Source organism: Durio zibethinus, chromosome 3 (assembly GCF_047325235.1).
Source record: "Durio zibethinus cultivar Kanyao isolate XHJ-2024 chromosome 3, ASM4732523v1, whole genome shotgun sequence".
Taxonomy (NCBI): domain Eukaryota; kingdom Viridiplantae; phylum Streptophyta; class Magnoliopsida; order Malvales; family Malvaceae; genus Durio; species Durio zibethinus.
This window is the reverse complement of record NC_143164.1, coordinates 35,419,764-35,434,692: the sequence shown is the minus strand read 5'-3', so window position 1 is coordinate 35,434,692 and position 14,929 is coordinate 35,419,764. Positions and strand designations below refer to the sequence as shown.

Genomic DNA, 14,929 nt, shown 5'->3' with positions numbered 1-14,929 from the left:
TTTGGTAAGAAGTGGTGTTTGTATTAAGGAGAGATCCCTATCAGCCTTGGACTTCATCTTTCGAACTGTCGAGGAGTGCTAAACTGAAGGGTTGATAACTTTATCCTTTCCTTGGGAGGGGACCCCTAGCTAAATCTTCTTCTAGTCTTTTTTAAGACCTAAGTGCATACTGATATAAGGCAAAGTTGAAGTTTTCATTAATAGACATCTTTGCAAGACCAAGCTAAAAGTTAGATAAAAATTAGGTATCATAACATATAAATCCATAAATCTATAGCTAAACTTAACAAATGAAGTCGCTATCAACCTTTTTTTACAAGGTGTGATTGGTCACCTAAGGAATATATTCTTTTAAGGAACTCCTAAGCTTGACTAAGGGTTCCTAAAAAAATAGATTCAAGTCTACAAATCAGAGCTGGGTTTAGGAGTTCGATTACATATGAAAAAAGTTATAGCACCTCCACATACCCATCCAAAGGATGGTACCATTTTATTTTAAATTTATCATAAAGTCTTTATTCTAATAGTCTTAAATTTTATATTGAATATTAGAAATAATTTTTAAAATTCTTTCATCAATATGGTAGAACTCTAAAAAATATTCTCTCACTTTGAAAGTATTCAAGAATCTCATTTATTTTCTTGAAGAGACTCTATCATCAGAAAATGATTTAATTATTTATTTTTCTTGAAAATATATCTAATTATTTCACCATTTGGGCTTATTTAGAAATTCTTTTTTGTTTCTCATGTTTTTTTGAAAAGAAAATAATATGACAATTATTGTTTTATTGAAATTTCATTTAAATTCCTTCACCATTTGAGATAAATTTAAAGAAATTTCTCACTTAGAGATTTCTTAAGAAATTTACCATTTGAATTTTTTAAGAATCTCATCCTTGGATAATTGTCAAATATTTTCAACTAAAAATTTTTAATTGAAAAAGAATACAACTACTTTTATTGAAATTTCCTTTAAATTATTTCACCATTTGGGACAAATTTAGAGAAATTTCTCACCTCAAGATTTCTTAAAAAATTTATCATTTGAAATTTCTAAGAATCTCATCATTGGATAATTTGTATTTAATTCTAAAATTTTATTAATATTTTTTATTTTTTTGTTTGAAAATAAACACTAATTATTGTTATTGAAATTTTATCTAAATTATTTCACCATTTATGATAAATTTAGATAAAATTTTTCACCTATGAATTTTATAAAAATTTACTATTTGAAATTTTTATAAATTTCATTATTGGATAATTAATATTTATTCTCAAAATAATATTTTATTTTTTTTATTTTTAAAATTTTCTAAATTTAATCATGCAAAAATACTTAAAAAAATAAGTAAAATACTAAATAAAATAAATAAAAAATACCAAAAAAATAGAAACGGCTCAGCTGGAATGGCTCGATGCGGCTTAGCTCCAAGCACAGAAAACGGCTCAGAATACAATTCAAGAAAATCAGCTCGGCTCGACTCAAAGTTTTGGATAGGACTTGGGTCAGCAAAGTGGGTTGCACTCGGGTCGGATTGGCCTGAATAGAAACACGCGGATTCTTTGGCTTTTTAACCCTCAAAATGACATCGTTTGGACTAGCTATGAAAGCCAAAATTAATTTTTTCCCTTAGATTTCCTTTCCCCTCTCTTTCTCTTCCTTCATTTATTTTACTCTCTCTCTAGAAACCTAGGATTTCGATTGAATGCTTTACCAAAAACTAGGAAAAATTGTAAAAAAACTAAAAAATGTCGTCAGAAAATTCAAGTTTCACCAAAATATTTCATCGAAATTTGAGAATTTTTCAAAAATTTTTAAGAAAAAAATCTTCAAAATTTCCTTTTCTGATTTTCTTTTGCTAATCTCGACTTTCTACTAGATTTTTCTAATCTTTTTGTTTCTATGTTTTTTATCTCTGTCTGTTCTGTTGCTGTGTGTGATCCCCCTCTGTTACTGTATGGGCATATATTTATAGGGTTTCAAATCTGAGAACCTTAAACCAAAAAAGATTTTAGTCCCTGTTAAGTTTTAACTCTAAATTTTAATCCAACTTAAACTCCTCATACAATTTCATACAAACTCAACGCCTATTTTTTCTTTATTCTCATTTTTCATTTTTTTATTTTTTTTAATCTTTTTATTAATAGAATTAATCCAAATAGACCCCCAGACAAATTGGGGTATCTATATTAGGTTAAAATAAAATACTATGAGGTTACTTTATACCTACCTCAGTATTTTATACCATTTATTACTTTTGGGGAGGTCAGCTCGTGAGTATCAATGACGAGCTTTCCTTACGGGTATACTTTAGTATTTTGTCTCGATTTGATAGTTTCAGGATGAAAAAGGCCACTGGTGCATCCACAAAGACATCAGGTCCATTTATTATCTCTCATGTCTTAACCTCGACAGTGAACCCAACCTTTAGCTCACCATCTTTATTTACTTTTTGTTTCTTGAGGTAAATGAATAGTAGCTTCCAATTTGTTATTAAGCTTGGGTAATTGGCAAATAAATTTTTATTGGGCTGAGCTATTATGTAGTACCACCTATAATCACTAAGGTGATTTTTAAGGGAAAAAATTTGGAATAAATGGGGAGTGGGAAGAATGTTCAGATGTTGACAAAGAATAATAAAACCTATTATGTACCATATAAAGTTGGAAATAAGCTAAGTAATAGTTAAATTATAAGAATTAAAAATTGAAACAAATGATGAAGTGGGAACTTTATATTAGCCACAAATGAATCCGAATATGCATACAGTCGATATGGTTATAGTCTATCAGTGATATGATCTGAAGAGTTTGATATTAATATGTTATACCCCTCTTTGAGAAAAAGAAAAATTGTTTCTAAAGTGTGGATGTGATGAATTGAATACATATTAGGACAATCTTCAAGATTAGCCCTACCCTTTAGTTCCCTATTTACATCATTAGAGATCATATCGAGGTCATAAGGAGTATATACAAAAAACTTCGTCAGTCATCTTGCCCTATAAAATCCCTCTCCTTATCGTCACTTTCCCTAACAGAAATGGTTCTTTCCTTTTATTCCTTTTTGGGACCCTCCTTATCATCAAAATCTTCACCGCTAGAAAACTATGACTCCTGAATAGGAGTAAGATTCTAAGGTGGAACTATAACTGAGAACAACTCGACCTTGGGGGAAAAAAGATGAGGTAGAGATCCTTTAGGAGAAGAAGTAATCTCAACAAGAATTGACCAAGGTGGAATAAAAGTGACAAAGGAAACAACAATTGGTTGGAGAGCATAAATAGAAGAAATTTGATAAGACTAAGCTCTAGAAAGGGGAACAGCAGAAGATGAAGAAAAATTGACCATAGAAGATAGACTAACCTAAAAGAGAAGAAAATGAGGTGAATTCTATATTTCAAAACATATCTTAGCACATAGTTCCTTTATGCTTAAGACCCATTCTGCTTTTACCCGAGCATTATCCTCGTTTTAGTGCTACCCTTCCTTAGACATCATATTGAACCAAAAGGCCATCTTCTGGTAATCATGACCTTCGATGACTAGTGGAATCAGGTCATCACTGTCTTGCTTGAGCTAACCTCCTTTAGGTTCTACCTTAAAATTCTCGACCTTCCCAAAACTTAAACTGGAGGGAATAATTGAGAGTACGTATCCAAAAAAACAAAGAAAAAAATAACTTTAAGGCCAGAAAGCTTGAAAATAAAAAAATTTAGATCTAACTTAGAGCAAAAAAAGTAGAAAGTGAAAAACGAAAGCCCCCACTGCCTTTATATAGCCATATCGCAGATCAGATTAATGACACAGACCCCGTCACGTGTCAGAGCAAAGATGGGAAGATGTCATTTTGTCTTCTCTTTTTAAAATTTTTTGCTCAAACTACCTCTTTTCTCATTTAATGCCGACAGATCAGTTAAACTGGATGAACCTCTGGTTAAACCGACTAGACCGGACATTTCCCCAGGATAGATCAAATGCCCATTTTTCATCGGAGTTTAAAGTAAGGACTTGAATTCAAACTCTTGAAATAAAAGCATAAGTCTCATGTCGACCAGATAAACTCTAACACTAATATTAGATCATCTTGAATAATTAGCACGTCAATGACCTTCAAGCTGACAATGCACTCAACCTAAGACATATGCACAAGATCATACCCCCATAAGGTCAGACCACAGCTCAAAGCTAATTGTCCCCTAATACCAACTCTTTCTATGACATCAGCTTCAAAGAATCAAATTTCACATCATTCTTTTTTGCCTACCTGTCTTACACCGGATGTGTCGATCATACATCCAACAGTTTGATACTCAGACTGTTTGATGCGAGGATAGAATGTTGGAGGTATTTAGTGGTCAAAATGGTATAATGGTATTTTTTCTTATTAGAAACCTTTAGCAGACAATCAAAGGTAATTTTGATATTTATACCGACCTGACATGTCGGTCTGTTTGACATACCTAGTGCTATATTAGCTTGGCACTATTTTTATTATCTCCTAATGGTCCCCATCACTTATCTATAAATGTAAAAGTTCAAGCAAACATTGAGGCAATTTCAGTCTACCCATGTTTCTTCTTATTATTCTCCTTTTGATCTCATATATTATGAGTTACACATTAGAGTACAAATACAAGGAACACTTTTTGCTTTTACTTCTAACCATTTTTATTTTTTATCCTTTTAAGAATAACTTGAGATCGAAGCTCGACACAAACATTAGTTGAAGTATGGTAAAAATGATAAAAACATACGGTTTTTTGAGGAAATTTCTCAACTTAACTGCATGTGCAAAATTGCTGTTGCTAAACCGCTAATGACAGGAGCTGATATGGACATTCTTGTTCATTATGTTTGTTATTGCAATCCAACTAGTTTTATTTATTTATTTTTAAATCCTTGTTGCAAGTTGAAGAATTGGGCTGGAGAATAATCCAGATTCACATGTTTTAGCTTTCTCTTTTGTTTAGTACGATTACAGTAACCAGACGTGTCCCTTTCCAGGCCAGCTTTCAACCCCTGCTTTCTTTTCGGATACCATAATTTAATGTACAAACCTTGTGTAAAAACTGCTGCTTAATAAGCAACTTAGGCTCCATTTGGGCCCCCATACATATAGTTCTTCTTTTGGCCAATCACTCATATATAGAGTTTAGAATGCAATAATGGAGTCAGACAACATAGAGGTGAAATATTTTTACATTTACATATCATTTTCAAGTTTCAACTTTACAAAGAAAACAAAAATCAGATCAGATGTTGAACCATGGAACAAGATAGAAAAAGTCGGACAACTCCAAGAGTCAATGAAATCAAGAAAAGAACAAAAATGAAATGGAATAAGAAAATTCCTCATGGCAAGAAATTTAACAAGGAGCAGCAGTTTCACATGAACTTAGAAGTTGTTCCAAGTAATCAGCTCCTAAATCCTCCAACACCACCAAGTTGTTTCGTTGTTGCCTTGCGGTCTGGTGTGGTTTGCTTTTCTTGTTCTTTGAGCTTTTTCTTATGGAGTGCCTCTTCTTCAGAGCCATAACAGGGGAGCAACCCGCCTCACATCGATACTTCATGTCCTGAAGCGATTCCCTGACAATTTCTATCGGGAAATTGAGAGTAGCCAATGAACCTCTCATTGAAAATGCTGCTTGATCGTAAGCTAAAGCAGCTGCTTCAGCGCTGTCAAATGTTCCTAGCCACACCCTGACACCATTTCTCGTTGAATCTCTAATCTCAGCTGCATATTTCCCCCACGGCCTCTTTCTCACCCCTCTGTAATTCTTTTCGTTCTTGGGTAATTCTTCATGTTTAGTTACCTCTTCCTCCTTTACACCTGAGGATTCTTCAGGTCCTCTTTCAGCCAACATATCCACCCAAGTCATTTCTTCAAAGTCATTGAAGTTGAAAGGAAGAGAATTGTGGTTGAGAAGAAGCTCATCCCAGCAACTACAAAAAGGCTCTGGCGAGCCAAACGATGATTCAGGGGAGAACTCTGGAGTTGAGTTTTGTAAGAAAGAAGACTCCTCCATAACTGGTTGAAGTTAATTCTTGCAAGATCACTCTCTTAGCTGTGTGCTTCAGAATTTGCAGAGGTTGTTCTGTTTGTTCTTTCACTGGCAACTGATGACAAACTATGTTTTGGTTTAACAACATTTGAAAGTACCCAACCCTCTATATAAAAGAATTTAAGGGCAGATTTTGAACAAGAAATATTAACAAAAAACAAACACAGATTAAAATAATGAGAAAAGATAAAAACAAAGAGCAACAACGCACGCGAGTCAAAATGACGCACGGCGGCGGGGTTGGACCCAAAATTACATAAGATGTGATGCATATTGTTTGTCGGTATTTGTTAGCCATTTGTCAGTATAATATGGCAGGGAATTTCCTCTTTATTAGGAAGGAGCTGTGAAAAATAGAAGAGTTGGAGACCATCTATGCCTAATTGCTTGTTAATGAATTAAGCTAACACAGATTTTTTTTTGTTAAAAAAACTTAAGGAAAATTTATTTTTTCCGTCTCATTTTAAGTGTTTATCTTTCTTTAGATGTACCAAAATAAAATTTTTTACTTTAAACATTTTATATTCTTATTTTTCAATATTTAAAGTTTATTTTTAATTTATTTATAATAAAAGATGGAACGTCAGTACTTAAAAAAATTGAATTTATAATATTAAATAGATAAAAATAAAATTTTTTTTTAAAATGCGTGAAAATCAAAGAGACTCTTAAAATAAAGCAAAAGAAAAATATTTTAACAAGAGATTGTAAAGCTTGAAATCTAAACTCTTTTTACCTTTTATCTTTACGCTAAACAAATAAATAAAAGTTTACATAAAATAATTGGTATCGTTTTACTTGCAATATATGGTTTGTTAATGAAAGCTCTATCTTGAAATTTATTGAGTAGCAACACACTAATTTTTTTTTATATATAAAAAGGGATCAAATTACCCTATTTTTGTGAAAATATCAAGGGGTGTTTAAACGAACAAAACCATTTTCGAATCTACAAAAAAAAATGTGATCATTTTTTTTTTTTAGGGGCATCATCATCATCATCATCATTCTAGAAAGAAGGATAAAAGGCTTTGAGACATGCGGGACAAACAAAAAATTAAATGTCTCTGTATGAGCGATAAAATTTTATTTGAATGAATATTGAGATTAAAAATAATAATAAAAATAAAATTAATTATTATAATGATAAAAATAAATTTAATAATGAGAATATACGTTTAGATATAAATGCAATAACAATGATATAATAAATTGCAATAAAAACAAAAATGATTATTAAAAGCATTAAATTAAAATTTATATGTAATAAAAAATTTAAATTCTAACATAATAATATTTTTATTTTTTAATATAATAATAAGTTTTATATTTTACTAATTTATTATGTAATTTATTTTTATATTAAATTAAAAAAATTATTTTATAATTTCTTAAAGTAAAAAATTTAAGTAAAAACAAAAAGAAAGTGATTGTCCTTAAGATAAATACAAAAAAAAGCACCCTCAATTAAGTATTAAGATAGTATTTGGTTTCATTTTTTAAGATTATCATGATAATGCAATGACCAAAATGATTTTATTATCAACATGATCTTATCATTCATAATTTAAAATTATTTGTTTGGTTAGCAATTATTAATTCATATAAATTAAAGATTATTGTGTTTGATATTACTAAAAATCAAATATTATTTTATTTAAAGGTACAAAAATAATAATTCTTATTATAATAATTACACAAGTTAATAATTTTAATATTGTTTAAAGATAATAATTCATAAAATATAGTAATATTTTATTTATTTTATAATAAATATAATTAAATTATTAAATATATTTATTTATTAAGTAAACTAATTTTTATAATATAAATTATGTAAAAAAATTGAATTAGAAAATAAAACTAATCTATTAACATTATAATAAAAAAACAAAAACATTATATTAGATATAAAACATTAAAAAATAAAAAAATACACAACATATTTTTAAACTTATTATAATGAATATTAATTTAAAAAAATAAAAATTTATAATATAAAATAATTACAATTTTAGAGAAATTGTAATCTAATCACCAAATGTTTAACAAATATGATAATTTAATCACTATATATAGATCACCATAAATTTTATAATGATTGTTATTCCATATCAAACACTATCTAAAAGGTTTTCTCTTCATAAAAAAGATTTATATAAAGTTTAATAAGTAAAGTTTGTAAAGTTTCTTAATACAAATGAGTAAATAAAAATTAAAAATCAAAATTGATAAATTTAAAGATTTTATCACATATATTGAGTGTGCAAAATTTTAAAAAATTAAAAAAAAATTTATATATTTATTAAATAGATATTTTTAATAAAAATATTAATAAAATTTTTATTATTAAATAAGTATCGATCAAATTTAAATTATAAATAAAATTTTTATTAAATTTTTTTATATATTATTAGGTTTCACGTTTACTCTATTAATTTATCAATTTAAATTTTTTATTTATATTTAATAAAAAAATTCCATTTACTTTATTTACGTTACTTCATATAAATTTTCTCTTCTCTGCTGTCATCAATTGATGGTGCAGACCGATAAAATGTCCAATCGTGTCGCACAAAAGAGAAGCCGAATGAGAGGTTAGTGGTGTTGAGGCCAAAAAGTGGCCCATACTTGCCGTACCGACCCTCGTGACCTTCAAATGAGGCCTAAAGGCTGAAAAAAATATCGATTGTCCTTAACATTCCATGAAACAAGAGAACGAATTGAACCCTACCACTCATTCACGATCACGAGTGACCATGAAGAATTATTCATCGATTAATTTTCATTTCACATTTTTTTCATGTAAACTGTCCTTTTCTCATATATCTAATTAACCGTCGCTTTCCAAGTTAACTTCCTGCACAAGGCGATTTTCTGGCAAATCAAACCACTAATCATATCTAGCTCTAAAGTCCTGTTGCGGTTAAAAATAATATAATTAAAAATTTTAAATATTTGATATTATTATTAAAAAAATATGTAAATTAAAATATACAACTAATAAGTATATTTTGATTATTTCAGGTGTCGGTCAATTGGTTAAAAAATTTTTTTTTTGGTAAGATAGTGATTTCTAAGGTATTTGAACGTATTGTGAACAATCTAATTAATAAGGGTACAAGAATTCATGTGAAAGGGGACCCTTATCTTATCAACTGTTTAAATCAACTCGGCAAGCTTAAGCTATCGTCCATCTGTCATTTCTGTCAACAACAACTGCATCCAGAACGATGAGCTCATGATCATATATGCGTTGTGAATTTAAGTCATATTTTTCTTCATGTGCAAAAAAAAAAAAAAAATCATTCATGAAAGTTCTATGAGTATGCAAGAAATGACCAGAGGGCATGCTTTCCATCTGTTGAACGGAAAAGTTGGTCTAGATTCATGCCCCCTTAATCTTGAAAGCTTTCATAAAGATCTTCAGATAAAATTGGTTGAATTTTTTCGAGTCCTTCCATGGGGGAAAACATATCGCTAGATGTTCTAGTGGTCTAGTTTGATTGACACGGCTCTCTAGTCCTTGTTTTCCTTCAATTAAGTCATTTCATTCTCAATTTAGAAAAAAAAAATGTAAAACGACCACACATTTTTTTTTTAAATTCTTGATTTATTTTTAAATCTTTTATCTTATTATTTATCTAACTAAAAAAAATATTACACGCATAAATTCTTTTAAACCAATAACTTTCAAGTGTCACGACATATTTAAGTATATTAAAATGTCTCAAAGCAAATAATTACATGTAACTTTTGTTTGAATTATAAAAAGTGACAAATGTAATAACTATTTATGTACTAACCATACATTTCTTATTGAGCATTCCCTAAATTAAAAATTAAAAATTAATTTAATTAATTCATGTAATTATTTTAATAAGTCGAGTTCAACGAGTTTAAAATTTAAATTTTAATAATTATAATTATTTTTCATATTCTCAAAATATAATATCTTTTATATCAAAAGGTGATAATATCTTCAATAGTCTTTAAATTATAATAAAATATTTATTATTTTTTCTAAATTTTAAAAATCTTTAATATGATATATGAATTATAAATCTATTTATTAATAATGTACTTGAAAGATTATTTGTTAGTTATGTGTTATCATTTAGAGTTAAGTACAATAAAATAAATATCACATTAATTAATTATAATTAAAATATTTTTAAAATTTTTAAAATTTAAATATCATATTAAATACTTCCTTTGTCTCAAATTGTTTAGTTGATATAGACTTTCATGAAGTTAAAAAAATATTTTTTTAACTTTAATATATTTAATATTAAAATTAATTTTTTTTTATAAAATTAAAACTTCCTCAATTTTTAATATAAAAAAAATCATAAAAATAATTTTAAAATATATAAAAAAAGAGTTTTAAATATTAAAAAAATAATTTTAAGAAATACGCAAAATAGATAAAAAAATAAAAAATATTATAATTTAAAAATAATAAGTGACATTAACCCCTCAAAAAATTCAAAACTTGACAAAGTGTGGCTACACATTCAAGATGAACAATAGTACCCATCATATGACTGTCATTTTGAAATTTGATAATTTTTTTAATCCAAAAGCAATAATATAGGGCCCGAGAACTCCACGATTCATCGCACGTAGTCACTTCCTACATTACATATTCAATATTTTAATGCTATCATAGCTTTATTGGGCCGTCGATCATATATTCTATCAAAAGCACTGATAAAGGAGGTAAATTGGTTGAGATTAATTTTATTATTTTCTTTGTTTTAAAATGTTTGTTATATATCAATTTTTATAGAATTAAAAAAAATTTAATTTTAATAAATTAAATATTAAATATTAATTTTTTTTATAAATTAAAGTTTCATGATTTTTAATATTATTAAATAAAAAATAAAAAAATAATTTTAAAATATAAAAAATAAATATTTTAGACATTTAAAAAAATTGCATATAGTTTTGAGATATCTAAAAAAAAGAACAAAAAAAGAAATAAAGGGAATTTATTTTCAGGAGAGAAAATAAACCTATATTTTTTAAAATTTTAATTTAATTTTAAATTCCAAACTTAATATATTATCTGAGTAAAAAAATATTATGTATATAAATATTTTTAAATTGATAATTTTTAAATATCAATTTTAATAACACCTTGGATAAAAAAAATTAACCTCGCAAGTAGGAAGAATTTATAGGGAAGAAAGTAGTGAAAAGTTGCTTTAATGGGCCAATCAAATTTCAGTGGTGAAAGCAGATGGCAACTTGTTGGTTGCTGTAAGTAGTTTTGATCATTTGTATCATTATATCGTATAACATATTATATTTATATTATATTTTATATTAAAATTTTGTATTATAAATTGTATTGATATAAAAATATAAAATATATTTTTTATTTTATTAAATTTATTTATAATTTTTTTAAAATTTTAATTTATGATATTTTTATATTTATATTATTTTTATATTTATATTATTATATTATCGTATCATATTTTAAATTGATAAATTTAATTGTAAGTTAAAATCATTGAAAAAAAAATGGGAATAGGGTCGGCTGCCGAAAATTTTTCGTTCAACGCTTTTGGGCCACGTGTATGACACGGTTCAATTAAATTTAGATTGTTAAAATTTGAAAAGAAATTATAATGGTTGAAATTTAAATGTGGAACCAATAAATTAAACACACATATATACTAGAAAAATTAAGAGCGAAGGTGACACACCAAAATAATTAACTTCTTAGAGGTGGTTGGCAAGAGTCGTACATAGAAAACAAAGATGGGATTCCCTTTATCTGCTTAATTCCATTTTTAATTATCTTGTCCCTTTACATGATGGCCCTGTCCAGCAAAATTCATCAGAGGTTTGAAAATCTTACCTTCCTCGTCATAGCTCCAGACAATTCCATATCGATCTGAGTAAAATTACGACAAAAGTATGGCTTAAGTAGTTAATTAGTAAACAATTAGCTGCTGACCCTTAATTTTAATGATAACTTTTTAAAAGCTAATTTGGTAGTGGGGACGAAGGATCAAGAGCGGTCCCAGGGCGATGTCACCCACGAAGGAATTTGGGCTAAATGCGTTGCACAATAACTGTTTTTGGCAGGTAATAAAAATCGTAATATAGAAGTGAAAAGTGAGCATTATTAATTAAATGTCTCCATTTTGTCATTTTTATAAGCTCTACTATATATTTTCTTTTTTCCTTTGCCTAAGAAAGGCAAAAATATCAGGTTCTAGGAAGTTGTTGGAGACAGACACCTCGTTTTAGGACATGATGACTGGCAAATCAGAGAGAGCTTGCGGAGTAAAGAAAAGGAACCATGTTTGAAAATCAAAACATTTGAGATAGTCAAAGAGAAAGAGACTTTCTTTTTCTATTTGAACGGCGGAAAAGAGATGTGAATACATACATACATACATACATACATATATATATATATATATTATAAATTTGGATCTCTAAACCGATGCGGGAGCTAAAATTGCAAAACCAGACAGAAAAGGAGTGAGATTTGAACCCAAATTGTTGGTCAAGTGGCTTGGTCCAATAATTAGAGCTTTCACGAATAGCTTGTAATTTAAAACACCATAGATGATAGAATATAAAAATGATATAAAATATATATATATAAATGATGTAAATTAAAATTTTAATAAAAATTATACATGCGGTTTAATAAAAATTAACAAATATAATTCATATTTTTTGTGTTTGACGTTAATTGTGATACTTATTTTTTATATAAAACTCAATATAAATGCATAAATCATCAAAATTTTATATGAAATGAATTCATGAATTGCAACAAATCCTCTCTAATTTTAAATTATGATAGAAAACGCTTGCTTAAAAAAAAAAAAAAAAAAAAAAAAAAAACCTTATGGTCGCAATTCTCATACTGCCAATGCGCATTTCTAGCTATCGAGGGTAACGGGCTTGGGCTGATGAAACTAGAGAAACACTCATTTGCTAACATGGAAAAAAAATTTTTCTTCATTAATACCACAAATTTTCAGATTTAGTTTTGGTTAGTGGCTCAAATATGTGGAACGAATCGAACTTTTGATACTCATATCCAAGAAAGTTTCCTAGCAACAACAAATTCCGATCGTCAGGTATGACCTCACCTTTCGGACCTTTGGTCACCCTTGAACCCGTTCTCTCGTTCTGAATCATAGTTATCCATGTCATATATAAACGCTATCCATTTCTATTTTACAAACATTCCATACATTTTTTGACGACAAAGTTGCAAATTTGGAAACTCATCAATTCTTCTTCATTCGTACACTTGGAAACACCTAACAAATGGAAGCATCTCAAGGAGGGAAGAAGACAGTGAACAATGGGAAGGGAAATGGGGAGGTTCGATACAGGGGCATTCGCCGGAGGCCATGGGGAAAGTTCGCGGCGGAGATTCGAGATCCAACGAGGATTAAAGCACAGCTGTGGCTAGGAACTTTCCAAACGGCTGAAGAGGCTGCGAGGGTTTATGACAGGGCTGCATTTGCTTTCCGGGATCACTCAGCTATTCTCAACTTCCCAAACAAGTACCAATATCAGAATCCAACCTTTCCACCGCCTTTGGCTTCTTCAGCTACTTATTCGGGTGGCAGAGGGGATCCCCCTAGAGGACGAGGAAATGAAGTTATAGAATTTGAGTACCTGGATAACAAGTTGTTAGAGGATCTCCTTGAAAGTCAAGATGATAGACAAGGTCTATAGAATAATCAACCATGGCAATAATTTATCTGTGTTTTTCCACTGTCAGCGGGGAAATTTCGTTTACCCATTTCTGATTTTCATTCTTTTCAAATCTTTATTGAAACTGCAAATTTGTATTGAAAAGTTCATTTAGAGGAGTTTTACATATTTATTGAAAAATTCGCATGGCCCTGGTTGTCGGTAGAGTGTTGAAATTTTAATAACTAAAGTTCAGTCAAATTATCGAAACGTCAAGTCGTCAAGTATAAAAAAGAAAAAAACCAAGATCCAACTATAAAAATTTCTAGAGTGGCTCGTGGTGTAATTATTTTTGGGTCTAAAAGAGAAAATAGACATTTTCATTAACAATATTTAATGATATTTTGGATTTTTTGGTGAAACGGACATGTCAAGTCGACTTTGATATACTGGTCCACTAAGCTCAACTTCCTCATCGGTCGAGACCTCCTTTGACGTTGATTTGTCATGCCTAAGTGGATAATCAATGTTACCAACTAGGTCATTCTTAATATTAACCCCTTTATTACAAGTATAAATAACACCATTTAGATAACATTTATTCATATTATTTTCTCTACTTTCGCATTATCTCCTTTCTATTTGTTGCTGTGATCGGTCTCTAACTTGTATCCAAACGCAAACACTGATCTCACTCTCAATATTAATTTTTAATCGCTCTCTTTTTCTCTCTTAATTTAAGAATTTTATCCTTTGAAGACAGTTCGATACAAACAGCTCTCAAGGTCAAAATCACATGCACTGGATAAAAAGAATTCGAGCAAAAAAGGCCAGACTTGATGGATAGTGATGCAGAGTGCATCAACGATTCAACGTAATTCAATTGACGGGTTTTTCTTTTTTTTTTTTCAAAGAAAACCAATAAAAAAAATTAGCCAAACAAGCAAAAGTAAATGTCAGGGTATCCATACGGGGCCCTGAAATGGTCTGAAATGTTCTTTAACTACTTTTTTTCAAGTAAATTGATAGAGGCTAAAATTGACAAGGAAATATCAATATTTCCAGGTTTCGCATTCCTGGCTCTCGCTCCTCCACTTAGTTTCCTCTTGTTGGCTTCTTCCTTGGCGTTGTTTGAGCTTGAAAGAGAGCAATTGCTTCACTCTGGCATTTAT

General features: G+C 29.0%; 2 pseudogenes; one reads left to right on the top strand and one right to left on the bottom strand.

Annotated features, from left to right (window-relative positions):
- Positions 1-5,167: 5,167 nt before the first annotated feature.
- LOC111283732 (ethylene-response factor C3 pseudogene) lies at positions 5,168-6,223 on the bottom strand (annotated as a pseudogene).
- A 6,977-nt stretch (positions 6,224-13,200) lies between these two features.
- LOC111283787 (ethylene-responsive transcription factor ERF098 pseudogene) lies at positions 13,201-14,265 on the top strand (annotated as a pseudogene).
- Positions 14,266-14,929: the final 664 nt, after the last annotated feature.